Below are 12759 nucleotides of genomic sequence, written 5' to 3'. Positions count from 1 at the left end.
TTTAAAGGCATAATTTAGAGTGATAGGTCACCAGCTTTGTATGTCATTAGATAGTTTCTTAATAAAAAAAAATGATGAATTATACTTATTACATATGCCCAGTCACGACTACCCTTTAACAGTACACAAAGGGGAAAGGAAAAGCATTCTACGCAAGGATTTGTTGCCACCAACGTTATTCTGCGAACATAATTGAGGGCAAGTATAAAATCACATATCCAGGTATATTCTTGAAGACAGCAGAGTAAATAATCTTTTCCAATATAAAAATATTTTCTGTAGATGTATTTAGCCAAGCTTCCAGGGAAGAGACTGCAGAATAGGTATAGAGTTCTAGTTTATTTGTAGCCTATTTACTTTGGGACAATCGTTTGATTCACAAATTCCTCCCTGCTGGTCCCCAGTAGTATTCCATCAAAATAAAACTATCTGACCAGCTGTTTAAGAAAAAAAAAACTTGGAAGCACAGTGATATATCTGGGGAAAATACAAGATGGTCACAGTTAGTTATCCAAAATTCCCAGTGCAGGCTCAACATAAATGGATGGACTTTAAAGCGGGGTTCCACCCAAATTTTGAACAATATCTGTATGTATTCTCTTCCTTGCCTAGATGCTGACATGCCGTTTAAAAAAATTTAAATCCTGGGAGCTAGTCTCAGGCTTCCCAGGATGCCACTGAGCATGTGCGGGAATGAGCGGTGAATGCTGGGAGCACAGCTTTCACCACATCCAGGAAATAAATGCTTGTGGGCTTCAAATGCCCACAATGAAGATGGAAACCGCCTGCAGTGAATAATATAAGTTATTCTTTCCGACGAAATCTGACACAGGCGGACATATTACACACAATATGTGAGTATGTAATGCTGAGAAGAAAAGTTTGTGAATGAACTCAAAAAAAAAAAAAAAACTATAGATAGGTGGACCCCCGCTTTAACATCTAGATATCATATAGGCTTAAATCGATTCATTTGAAGTCAGCGATGACAGTGTAGGGTTAATCTTTGGCTCACAGTGGCATAATATGTATGTTTACCTTCCTAACAGAGTTTGGGAAATGCAAAACTGGGTGATGCACAACTGCTTATGAGTATGCATGTTATTCAGTCAATATATACACAAAACAATGGGCTTTCACATCAGTAGAGGAAAATGTGTGTGGAAATATGTGCTGCCAAGGTCTGATAATGAGCCATTGCATCATTTTAAAGCGAAGTTCCATCCAAAAGATGAACTTCTGCTTATCTGTCCCCCCCCCCCCCCCCCCCCCCCCCCCCCGGGGTCACATTTGGCACCTTTCAGGGGTAGGGTAGAGCGGGTACCTGTTTTTGACAGGTACCCTGTCCCCACTTCTGTTGGACCTCGCCACTACGAGGTAAGTCAGAAGTCCTGCCCCCTCCTCCCTCATCCTTCCCCTACGGTCGGGCCAGTAGGAGAGTGCAACCACGCTTCACACATGTGCAGTGGAGACCCGGCCATGAAGCTGAAAGGCTTCACTGCCGGGTTCCCTCACCGGCAATGGCGGCGGCAGCACCAGACAGCTTATGGAAACATAATCTGCGGTCCTTACATCGCTGGACTCCAGTACAGGTAAGTGTCCTAATATTAAAATTCAGCAGCTACACTATGTATAGCTGCTGACTTTTAATTTTTTGAGGGGAAGGCAGGACTCCGCTTTAAGGAAATTTTACTATGACCTATGTCACATAATAGCTGTCTGTTCTGTCTAAAAATTTAAATGCAGGTGACATCAACAATCTGTTCACAGAGTTTGAGTTCATTCTATTTTTGCACAGGTGCTTCTGACCTCCTCCTGACCTGCATTCTCATTGATTCTCCAGGGAGGTGTTGGAGGTGCCTGCTTCTTATCAGTTTACATTAAAAGCCACGTTCAGTAATGAATGGGGAAGGCATTAAAGCTATGTACACACATGGGCCGAATGTCAGAAGACATTGGCCGGTTCAAAAAAAAACTGGCCAACATTCAGCCCGTGTGTATGTCAGTCGGTCCGACAGAAGCTGGTCGAGCATGCTGGGAAAACCAGCAGCTGACTGGCTCCTGATTAGCGTGCTGACCGGAGCGTTCTGGCGAGAGGGCCATCCCCCTGTCAGAAGACAACAACTCAGTGGGGAAGATCGATGTACTATTGTTGGATCGTTAGTACAGCGGCTCCTACCAGAGCTATAAGTTGTTTTTTTGGTTCAACCCAAAAAAAAAAAAAAACTATTAGTGTGTACCCGGCATTAGACATACATTGGCTCTTCTGTGGAGCTGCTATGGCTGATATCATAGTTACTGGACAGCAGTGTTGGAAAGCATCTTGCCAACCCAATAATGTCTACTAATCTACAGGAAAAACAACCTACGACGCTGTATGTGCAGTTGACAGTCGCTGTTCTCACAAGATCCAGCCAAGACTTACAAAATGTTAGAGGAATTCATGAAAATCAAAAAGAATTAATGAATAAAACTCTAATGTAATAAATAGCTGAGCAACATAACACACACATTTGATATATGGAACCAAAACAGTAGCATAAGAAGGATAATCAAACTAAATAAAAATGGTTGTATTGAATAAGAGTTCTGTCTGCAGATATTAAATAATACAATACAAAAAAATTAAAATTTCACGCAGTACATTACTACTTGTATAGACTGCCAATATTTCTATTAGACCATTTTAAGAGACCAAAATGCAGATCAAGCAGTGAAAGCTAAATTATGGTTATACATGACAGACAAATCACACACATTACACTTGAAGATTTGCCCTGACCTTTGCATTATTACACAACTGGATGTCAAGCAGATTTTTGGCACAGATCTGCTTCACTTCATAGTACACAAATGTTATTATATTTACCAAATGATGTTAAAAGTCCTGCATTCACAGTTTTCAGCAGGGCATGCATGGAATGTCTGCAATGTGATCAAAGATATCTGGGGCAAAGGGGATCTCTTCGTGGCTTCCAGGTATTGAAGTCCAGCAACAGAAAACCTGTTCTCAGATTCCACTTGTGTTATCACACCTTCCAACCGATGACAGACACCTGGGTTCACATGCATTACTGCTTCTCTTATTGTGTGATATATAAAACAAGATAAACCTGAAGCAACAAAATCCAACACGAGGCCAAAGGTGTATGTGTGCACAAAGCTTTACCAAATACTCTGCACAACCTTTGATCCTTCTCTTACCAGACCTGATGTCATTTCCCCATGAAAACACTCTGCTCCATATTTGTTTTACCTGCCTAACATCATACTACAAACAATGAGCCTGACATCCCAACGAGTTACTATATATATATATATATATATATATATATATATATAATTAGCTGTGCAGAAAATAAGCACTCTCCGTGGACAAAGCTACAAATTCACACAAAACATTCTCTAGCAGAGAGAGGGAGTCTGAAAATACGTTGTGTTTCTTAGGCATGTTATGATCTAATAGAACTCCTAACCAAACTGATGATTTAGCCTAGGTTCACACTGACTGCGGGTTAGAAATTTTTCAGATGAACGCGATTTCATACCAACATGTCAGTCATCTGTGCGGGTTCCTGCACAGATATCTATACAAATCGCCCCCCGAAGTCGCAAATAATAGTACAGGAACTACTTTTGGGAATCGGTGCGGTGCCGCAAATGTCAAATCGCATGCCATATCGCCCCGATGTGAACGTGGGCTCAACACACATAATAAAGAACATTCTGCAGTAGGTGAACATTGACCCTTTGGTCTGGTGAAATAGAAGTAGGATGCATCTAACCATACTAGCATAATAGACATGCAGAGATAAAATTAGAAAGGAGAGCTGGAAATCACAGATCACAATACTGGTGTTTTTAGCAATCTTCTTAGGTCAGAAAGAATGAAAATATAGCCTTTAGAACTTTGATTTGGATATACATGTGGATGTGAACTGCTTACTGTAAATATCTATTGTGTGTATAATTATCTACAAATATTGCTTGTAAGTATACAGCATAATTGAATACACTATTTACATAGAGGCAACCAGGTGCCTTCCTAAAAGGAATACAAATGATTGGGCTTTACCACTCCCCATGATTAGGCCTTATGCACACAGGGGGTCTGTTTAGGCCAGTGTTTCTCAAACTATGTGCCGTGGGATCATTCATGTTGTTCGCCAGGCCCAGCGGTGGCTGTACCCGCGCCACACCGCAAAGGCTCCGCCAGCATAGTGCTGACTGTCTGTCACTCACTGAGCAAGTGTGCAGGCCTCACACGGACATGGTCATCTGTGCTGCCTGGCCTGTGCACGGATTGATTGATGTTCGTTGCCAACAGACCCCGCCAACCCAGATCATGAATGCAATTAGGCTATGGCTGCCAGCAGTGTGCCAGGACAGGTGCCGTGCCAGGCCCTTCCAGCCAATGAGGTGCAGAGCATGGCGCGCCTCCAGTCCCACCCACAACAGAGCAGAGGAGCTCGCAGTCCCTGGCTGTCCCACACGGTTTGGCGCTGAGAAGGTAAGACGAGAGAAAAGAAGAGATGGGGACGGACGGACCAGTGTGTGGCTATACTAGCAGTATATATAAGCAGCAGTCTTGTGTGATCTCCATTCCCCAAATATTTTATCAGCAGGAAAATATAATATATACAAAAACAGCAGTCTCGTGTGATCCCCAATATTAAATATCAGTGATATATAATATTGGGGATCACACAAGACTTCTGCTTTTGTATATATTATATTTACTGCTGACCACAAAAATTGTTAAACCTTTTCAGGTGTGCCATGAAAATTTTTAGGTGCACCGCAAGACAAAACAGTGACACGTTTATGCATGTCAAGCTTTTAAGTGTTAATGGATTCCATTGGTCAGAAAAATAATTTATTTGGGCTTTGGAATGCATGAACACTCAAACTCTTATACATGTCTAGTGTTTACATGCATTTAGGCACGTTCAGAATTTTTTTTTCTCTCCTCAATAAACCTTTGAGATTTTTTTTTTTCTGCCTGTAAACGTTCCTATTCTAATACACCTGTAAAAGCCTACATGTGCCTGTACACATAGACTTACATAGAGGTGCAACATGTGTGTCAAACACAAGGCCCGCCAGGTCATTTCATGTGGCCCTCACACTCACCTGCAGCACCCTCCTCGTCTCTGCCCCCCCCCTTATGTCAGCAGTTAGTAGCAGAGAGGGGAACAGAACTCCTTCATTAGATCCTGTACTTCTCCGTGAAGGAAAAGGAGGGTTTCACGCGGTGACAGAACACATTGTAGGACCTTGGCAGAACCATGTTCTGAGCCATGAGCAGTCTCCAATAAAGTTTCTTGTGGATGATACCAGCGATGTGCAACCCCCCTTTTCAGACTTGCATTATCTGCTACAGGAGTGTGAGTGGGCTCCTTGCTGGTTTGCACCTGCCCTTCACAGTTTAAATTATTACTATTAAATTATTACTAAAACCAGTAATAATCGAGTGCAGAGGCAATTATTTAATAAGATAGAGAGTAGATACATTTATATAGTCTTACAGATACAACCGGCCTGTTGGGGACAATTATTATTACTCATGCAATGAAAATAAGTTTGACACCTCTATTTTACAGGCTGTAAAAGAAAAAAAAAAAACAAAGCTCAACGCCATATGCATGAGGCCTTAATGTTGATCGGTCCGCCCAGACTGCTAGACAACAATAGCCCATTTAAGGGCTCGTGCCATGCTACATGCGGCGCAACCAGACACATGGTCAGAAAAAAAAAAGCCAGCCACTAGAAAGTCTACAATGATAAGTCTGAAATATGAACCGCGAACATGTGAAATTGTGAACGTCACATCAAAGTCACATGAAAAACAATAAGAAATGCTACATTAATGACAAATACGCACTCCCTGAAATGACACTCTAGGTTCCCTATAATTTCAAATTCCAGTAATGTGCATAACATAAATCACACACAGCAACAGAGCGCTGTAAGTTCCAACAACCACTGAGAAGGGATATGTTGTCAGCTAGAGGCAGAACAACACTAGATGTGAGATACGTTGCTCTGTATGTTCCTTGTGGGAGCTCACATACTGGTACCACCACACTCGAGTCCCAACAAAGCTTCATTGTAAGAGATATATGCACAGCAAGCCCAGCTACTGCACGCTAACAAATCAATGAATGTATTATGAGCGCACCAGGGAAAGGGCAAAGAAGCCAATATCAAGGAGATTGCTGACTGACAGTCTTAAGTGTTACCCCCACACCCTGCTTACTAAATGTGGGGGCAGTCACACCTTCAAACAACAAAAATGAATGCGGGCCAAAATAAAGTCTGCCGCTATTTAAATCAACAGACGCTGTTTATCATAAAGCTGCACACCAGGTATGCTGTTAATGTTTCCATGTTAAATAGTAGCAGTGTATTAGAAGTGAGAATATGTTTTAATGCAGACGAATGTGCCGTATGCAGCTGGAAATCCCTGCTAAAATAAACTTTTCCATGAGTGCAGCAGGGTCAGAGACAAGGGAACTTGGCTCAATGTTTCTATTCATCCTGTACAAACACAGACCACATTGCCTGCACTGTAAGAAACAGAGGGCCATGCTTAGCTATAAGCTACCTGACACCCATGTGCAATGCTAGCTCAGGTCAGAGAATAATTCATGTTCTAAGAAGGCGGCTTCCCCACTTTGTGTCTGAGCTCTGTGCCATACATGTAAATAAAGCACAGTTTATTAGAAGGTAAAGCAGTATTAAACCCCAAAAAAAAAAATCTAATATAATGCAGTGTACCTATTCTTGCATGTAGTGGCTGTATTTGTTTTTATTTTTCAGCCAGTAACACACTTTCTGTCTAAAGGTGTCCCCATTCTGGATGGAGGTGCAACGGAGACACCTTTGGACTGCAGCAATGGTCATTTTAAGGAAAAGGTAGTGTTAGATACACTAGCAGATTTGGGTTGGTTCAAATCAGCTTGGTACATTTTTTGGTGGTTTGCGTTTAAGTCCCGGTTCACACTTGTGCGACGTGGGAAACAGCGCGATTCCTGTGCTGGTTCCCACATCACGTCTCACTCTCTACATTGACACCTGCAGCGGTTCGCAAAGTTAATGACACCCCCAAATCGGTTCACAGATCACAGGTCGAACTGTGAAATTGGACAGGAATCCAGTGCAGACCAAAGTGCGGGGGAAGCCGTTCCTGCTGGGAGAAGACAGTGATTGTCGCTAGCGGCTATAGCAGCCACTTGCGATAATCATAAATTATCCAGCATCGATCAATCAATTGATACATTCAGCCTGCCCATTAATGGTTCAAATCTTGGTCAGTTCCTGCTGAACCAGCAAAGATTCGAACCGTGTAAGGCTGGATTAACTGTCAATTTTGTTATACAGCTTGGTCTGTACAAGGAAGTAAAAAAAAAATATATATATGTAACACTCACCAGGTGAAAACATTTTTAAAGAAAACAAATACAGCCACCACATCTAAGAATTTTTAAGCTGCAAAATATTTTTTTTGTCTTTGGTTTAGTAACCAGAGGTGTGCAACCATTACCCTCTACTTTTAGACAATGATCTCTTGCTCTTCAACACATAAGATGAAGACAGTGAAGGTATTTACACGGTTACATAATGCCTTTGTGTTTAGCGCCTATATCTCAGCTAAAGATTAATCCTTGTAGTATGCTATTTTAAATTACATGTTACTGCAATGTAAACATCAAAAGAATGCTTGTAAGTCAGAGCACCACACAATAAGCTCTTGTCTTACAGTATAAAAAAAAAAAAAAAAAGTTCGCTGTTGTATATAATAAGAGTAAAAAAATCTAATCTTCGGTTTTCTGACGTGTTTCACATATGACTGTATCATTTCAATATTATCTGGGATCACCACATTTTAATATTTTTTTTTTCCCTCAAAATATCAACGAATCGCCTTGGGTACAATCAGCCTGCCCATAGATGAATCGCCTCTCGGCTGGTCTCTGTTGAACCGTCTGAAATTTGAGCCATCTAAGGCTGGCTTAAGACTAAATCCAGATCCTGTAGAACATGCTCTCTGTATACAGCAAACAGGAGAAGACTGTCCTGGTTTGGTGTAGATGAAATGAAAGAGGAAAAAAAAGCCATCTCCTTCAACCATCAGATTTAACCGCTTCAATACCGGGCCAATTCTGACACTTTGCTCCTACATGTAAAAATCATAATTTTTTTGCTAGAAAATAACATAGAACCCCCAAACATTATATATGTTTTTTTAGCAAAGACCCTAGAGAATACAATGGCGGTTGTTGCAACTTTTTATCTCACACAGTATTTGCGCAGGAATTTTTCGAACGCGTTTTTTTTGGGAAAAAAACTGTTTTGAGTTTAAAAAAAAAAACAAAACAGTAAAGTTAGCCCAATGTTTTTGCATTTTGTGAAAGATGAAGTTACGACGAGTAAATAGATACCTAACATGTCACGCTTCAAAATTGCACACGCTCGTGGAATGGCGCCAATGTTCGGTACTTAAAAATCCCCATAGGCGACGCTTGAAATTTTTTTACTGGTTACATGTTTTGAGTTACAGAGGAGGTCTAGGGCCAAAATTATTGCTCTCGCTCCAACGTTCGCGGCGATACCTCACATGTATGGTTTGAACACCGTTTTCATATGTGGGCGGGACTTATGTATGCGTTCGCTTCTGCGTGCGAGCACACGGGGACAGCGGCGCTTTAAAAAATTTTTTTTTTTTTTTTTTTATTGTTAATTATATATTTTTTTTTTAATTTTGACACTTTAAAAAAAAAAAAAAAAAATTGATCACTTTTATTCCTATTACAAGGAATGTAAACATCCATTGTAATAGCAATATAACATGACAGGTGCTCTTAATAGTGAGATATGGGGTCAATAAGACCCCATATCTCACCACTAGGCTGGGAAGCCTGAAATAAAAAAAATAAAATAAAACGATCGCCGCTTCCAAGCCGAAGCGGCGTCGTTTTTTTGAATGGAGAGGCCGGGCGTGACTTCATAACATTGCGCCCGGCCTCCGACGATCATAGAGACTCCGGGGACCATCTGGTCCGCCGGAAATCTCTATGATCTACATCCGGCGCCGGCGGATCCACTCTCCGCCTCACCGATCGTAACGGTGAGTTGGAGCAGGCACCGGAGGGCGGCGGGAGGGGGGGGGACGTCCCCTCTCGCCTCCCATAGGAACGATCAAGCGGCGGAACGGCCGCTATGATCGTTCCTATGGTGTAGAGATTCGCCGGCTGAAACCGGCAATATCTGAATGATGTTTGTAACTACAGGCATCATTCAGATATACCTGCTCAAAGCCAAGGACGTCATATGACGTCCTTGGTATTGAAGTGATTAAAAAGATGCACAGAGGAAGGCAATGGCTTTGGTACATGTACCTTAAAATAAAAAATAAAAAAGCCCGGGGTTCAATATACCATTGGCTTCTGCTACTGTCACTCAAATTCTGTGATGAGGGTTGGGGGGGCCTGCTGTGTGTGTGTCTATAGAGCCCGCATCAATGCCCACATAGCAAGCCCCTTACGGAAGAGAAGGTGCCAAGATCATCAGCGGGGGACCCCAGAAAGGAAGTTAGGGGCCACTCTGTGCAAAGCCAATGCACAGAGTTGGTAGGTATAACATTATTATTATTTTGGAAAAAAAAAAGAACCTTTACAAACACTTTAAAGCTGGGTTCTACTCAAATTTGTAACTTAATCTTACCCCCTTCAGTTAATTGCATAGATGTTCAAATGCCGCACAAAATTTTTTTTTATCGCTATAATTACCTTTATATTGTACTTTATTGTGGCACTTCCTGTCTCTCCTCCCATGGGAGTAGGCGTGTTTATTGCCTTTCCCCGGCGCCGCACTGTCTCCTGGGAGCTTAGTGTCCGGCTTCCCAAGATTCAGTGCGGGAACAATGATCATGCGTGTGAACAAGCTGTGAATGAACAGCATTCACCGCATCCAGGAAATCAATGCTTGTGGGCTTCACATGCCCACAAGCAAGATGGAAACAGCCAGCATCACATTTTTTAAGTTATTCTTCAGTACGAAAACAGACAGAGGCGGAAATAGTACACCCAAACTGTGAGTATTATTTTGGGGTTAGCAAAGTGTCTCAATTACCTAAAAAAAAAAAAAAAGATTGGTCGCCGGACTCCTGCTTTAAAGATGGCATACAGTAACAGAGGTTTAACAAGTAGGACAACAGACTGCAGCCTTCTTGGGATTTTCTACTGATCTGGTTCACATCTTTACAAAGGGAAAGCAATACAATAGACACAAATTCTCTTACATGTAAATAGACAACCTCTGACCTTTAGAGTCATATTTCAATGTCACTTCAGACCTACAATGGGTATCATTTTAGCCTATTTTAGTTTTCAAATTTCTGCAAATGCTTTTCTCCAAAAATATCTAAGACCCAGAAGATGGCCCTGCATATAATGTATAACACTTTTTAGACAAGTCCTTTCTATTTATGAATTCATGGTTTGCGTTACACACATACATTACATATTTTCTTTCCTGTTGGATACAACATAAAATATTCACATTAACAAAATTAAGAAAAAGACAAGCTTTGAAATGCTTATATACTTTGACACGATAAGGTCTCAGAAAGCTACGGAGAGCATGGTATTTCTGGGAGATTATGCTACTTAATTATTATTCCTTTTGTATAGACAGCTAATCTTAAACCATGGCAATTAATTTTCTGTAAACTGAATGCACAAAAATGTTAACACTTTTAGTAATGGTTATGTTTATTCCACTATGAATATCCCAGCCTGTTGATCCCAAATGTTTTTTTTTTTTTTTTTTACAGTATTCTAAAAGATTAAATGAAGGGATAAAGTTGACTATGCACAAAGCCTGAGCCACTAGGGATGAGTGTTCCACCCAAACCTAGCATGCTGACAGTTTAACAAACCGCCAGACAAACTGACCTTGTATTAATTGTTAATAGAAACCCTACGCCATTTTTTTCCCACACAATTTAAAAAAAAACTGTAAACTGTCCCTTTAATAAAAAAATACTAATGTGAGATGCCCCTAAAAATTCATACCAAACCCTTATCCAGGCACGTTGCCTGAGTGGCCAGAAAGGGGACGGGAGCAGCAAGCATGCAGACCCCCCCTTGCTGTAACAAACCACGACGCATGCCTTTCAACTCCTTTATCTGAATATGGAAACCCCCTTTATAATAAGGATATTCCACCATCCAGTAGGGAAAGCATATGAGGTACATGTGTACCCCCTATTACTCTTTCCCAGAATAATGTAAAAAAATGGACATTGACACCGTGAAAAAGTTCCTTAATAAAGATTTGATGAAATAAAAAAGCAAACAATGTCCCACATATCCATCATCACCCACATTGTTCAAAAATGCAGATCCAGCGACAATTGTGATGACCCTTCAGCATGATGAACAGACAATGTTGCCCTGACACCCTGACGACCCCACCAGCTGAACTTCTCTCATAAAATGAAAGATTCCTGGCCAGCTAGTATTTGCTAACAAACCAGCCATGGATTCTGGGTAACTATTGACACCTGCCAGCTTTTTTTATTGCTATTTAAGCAACATTAAATTCCATTTCTTCGGTGAATGGTATTTTCCCAAAAAATGTATTGGTACTACAACATGGCTGTGCCCAGCTACCAATCCCCTTTTTGTTAACAAAAGCTTTCAAAATTAGCCATGGAAAATAGCCAGGAAAAATAGTAAAATTCGGCTTTCATAGACTTCAACAGCGTTCAGCACTATGTTAGAGTTTCACAGACTTCCCACTGGGTTCACCAAAACTCCTGTGAACTGAACCCCTAAAGGACACCTTGCTCCTCAGATGCAAAGTTCAGATGGTCTAATCTTAACAGATGTCTGCATGGATTGTATATTAAGCACCAATTGTCAGAAGTAGTCAGCACAACCTAACTTTGCTGAGGACCTATTACCATATGGACAGCTCTACCAGTGTCTGTAACAAATGCTAATCATGCAAACTTGTTCTTACAGACCACTGGGATAACACAGATGCAGCTCTGACATACATGTTACACCTTTATCTGAAACCCTCCTATCAACCGAGTAAGATTTACAAATTGCTAAGGGGAGTAAATATATATTGGCTTGCTGATTTGTATTGGTTAAAGTTTTGTAGGTAATGAGGTGAACACCTACTTTCCCTTATCCAATTGCTTTAAAGTAAGAACTTGCCCTCTTTCTCAAGCCATTCCTGGGTTTCCTCTATTCACTGATCGTCTTCATTATCTCACTTCATCCATTTACTCCAAAAAATATCTTTTTCCAGTTAAAAAAAAAGTCAGAATAGTTGAAGCACACAAGTGTATCCTTGGGAGAAAAATGAGAAACCTTGAATTGTATTCCAAATATTTTAAGCTCAACTCTTCAAAAAGTAAAGGTCTGAGTAAATTATCCTGAATGTGGTTTTCACAAGTCCGCAGAGGTTACACAGCCAGAAATCCACTGAACACTGTGTCATGTCTACTGGATTTATTGCAATCAGTCCCCTAAGAACCTTTCACAAAAGAGAATGGCAAATCACTTCACAATAACTAGTACTAAATAAACCAAGAAAAACGTTAGTCAATAATAAATCTCTCTGACCTTCATGTACATCTGTATATTGACAAACTAAAATAAAGTCTGCTTCCATGTAATCATAGGCATATAAAAAGGTAATTTATTGAAGGCTTGATTTATTATAATTCACAGCTTGGCA

At 40.8% G+C, this 12759-nt stretch overlaps 1 protein-coding gene across 15 annotated transcripts in view; it reads right to left on the bottom strand.

The window, feature by feature from the left end:
- RAPGEF2 (Rap guanine nucleotide exchange factor 2) overlaps positions 1 to 12759 on the bottom strand; it is a 396941-nt gene that overhangs the window by 88770 nt on the left and 295412 nt on the right. Inside the window, exon 1 of one of the 15 annotated variants that reach the window (XM_073605995.1) lies at positions 2870 to 2888. The exons of the other annotated variants lie outside the window; for them this stretch is intronic. The gene's annotated coding sequence lies outside the window, so the exon portion shown is untranslated. Of the gene's footprint in view, positions 1 to 2869; positions 2889 to 12759 lie in introns of those variants that run through there. 15 annotated transcript variants of the gene reach the window in all.

This window comes from Aquarana catesbeiana, linkage group LG01 (genome assembly GCF_042186555.1).
Source record: "Aquarana catesbeiana isolate 2022-GZ linkage group LG01, ASM4218655v1, whole genome shotgun sequence".
NCBI lineage: Eukaryota > Metazoa > Chordata > Amphibia > Anura > Ranidae > Aquarana > Aquarana catesbeiana.
This window is presented reverse-complemented; position numbering and strand designations above follow the sequence as displayed.